The 2500-nt window shown below is 39.2% G+C and overlaps 1 protein-coding gene across 3 annotated transcripts in view; it reads right to left on the bottom strand.

Moving 5' to 3' along the window:
• gk5 (glycerol kinase 5) overlaps positions 1 to 2500 on the bottom strand; it is a 14171-nt gene that overhangs the window by 4784 nt on the left and 6887 nt on the right. The window lies entirely within an intron of this gene.

Raw genomic sequence — 2500 nt, 5'->3', positions numbered from 1 at the left:
CACACACCACTACACAACATTACACATCAACACACACTACTCCACAACATTACACATCAACACACACCACTACACAACATTACACATCAACACACACTACTACACAACATTACACATCAACACACACTACTCCACAACATTACACATCAACACACACCACTACATAACATTACACATCAACACACACTACTCCACAACATTACACATCAACACACACTACTCCACAACATTACACATCAACACACACCACTACACAACATTACACATCAACACACACTACTCCACAACATTACACATCAACACACACTACTACAAAACATTACACATCAACACACACCACTACACAACATTACACATCAACACACACTACTCCACAACATTACACATCAACACACACCACTACACAACATTACACATCAACACACACTACTCCACAACATTACACATCAACACACACCACTACATAACATTACACATCAACACACACTACTCCACAACATTACACATCAACACACACTACTCCACAACATTACACATCAACACACACTACTCCACAACATTACACATCAACACACACTACTCCACAACATTACACATCAACACACACTACTACACAACATTACACATCAACACACACTACTACACAACATTACACATCAACACACACCACTACACAACATTACACATCAACACACACCACTGCACAACATTACACATCAACACACACCACTACATAACATTACACATCAACACACACTACTCCACAACATTACACATCAACACACACTACTACACAACATTACACATCAACACACACTACATAACATTACACATCAACACACACTACTCCACAACATTACACATCAACACACACCACTACACAACATTACACATCAACACACACCACTCCACAACATTACACACCAACACACACTATTACACAACATTACACATCAACACACACTACTACACAACATTACACATCAACACACACTACTACACAACATTACACATCAACACACACTACTCCACAACATTACACATCAACACACACTACTACACAACATTACACATCAACACACACCACTACACAACATTACACATCAACACACACCACTACACAACATTACACATCAACACACACTACTCCACAACATTACACATCAACACACACCACTACACAACATTACACATCAACACACACTACTCCACAACATTACACATCAACACACACCACTACATAACATTACACATCAACACACACTACTCCACAACATTACACATCAACACACACTACTACACAACATTACACATCAACACACACTACTACACAACATTACACATCAACACACACCACTACACAACATTACACATCAACACACACCACTACACAACATTACACATCAACACACACTACTCCACAACATTACACATCAACACACACTACTCCACAACATTACACATCAACACACACTACTCCACAACATTACTCATCAACACACACTACTCAACATTACACATCAACACACACCACTACACAACATTACACATCAACACACACTACTCCACAACATTACACATCAACACACACCACTACACAACATTACACATCAACACACACTACTCCACAACATTACACATCAACACACACCACTACATAACATTACACATCAACACACACTACTCCACAACATTACACATCAACACACACTACTACACAACATTACACATCAACACACACTACTCCACAACATTACACATCAACACACACCACTACACAACATTACACATCAACACACACTACTCCACAACATTACACATCAACACACACCACTACACAACATTACACATCAACACACACTACTCCACAACATTACACATCAACACACACCACTACACAACATTACACATCAACACACACTACTCCACAACATTACACATCAACACACACCACTACACAACATTACACATCAACACACACTACTCCACAACATTACTCATCAACACACACTACTCAACATTACACATCAACACACACTACTACACAACATTACACATCAACACACACTACTCCACAACATTACACATCAACACACACTACTACACAACATTACACATCAACACACACTACTCAACATTACACATCAACACACACCACTACACAACATTACACATCAACACACACCACTCCACAACATTACACATCAACACACACCACTACACAACATTACACATCAACACACACCACTACACAACATTACACATCAACACACACTACTCCACAACATTACACACCAACACACACCACTACATAACATTACACATCAACACACACTACTCCACAACATTACACATCAACACACACTACTACACAACATTACACATCAACACACACTACTACACAACATTACACATCAACACACACCACTACACAACATTACACATCAACACACACTACTCCACAACACACACTACTCCACAACATTACTCATCAACACAC

Source organism: Tachysurus vachellii, chromosome 1 (assembly GCF_030014155.1).
Source record: "Tachysurus vachellii isolate PV-2020 chromosome 1, HZAU_Pvac_v1, whole genome shotgun sequence".
NCBI classification, from domain to species: Eukaryota; Metazoa; Chordata; class Actinopteri; order Siluriformes; family Bagridae; genus Tachysurus; species Tachysurus vachellii.
This window is presented reverse-complemented; position numbering and strand designations above follow the sequence as displayed.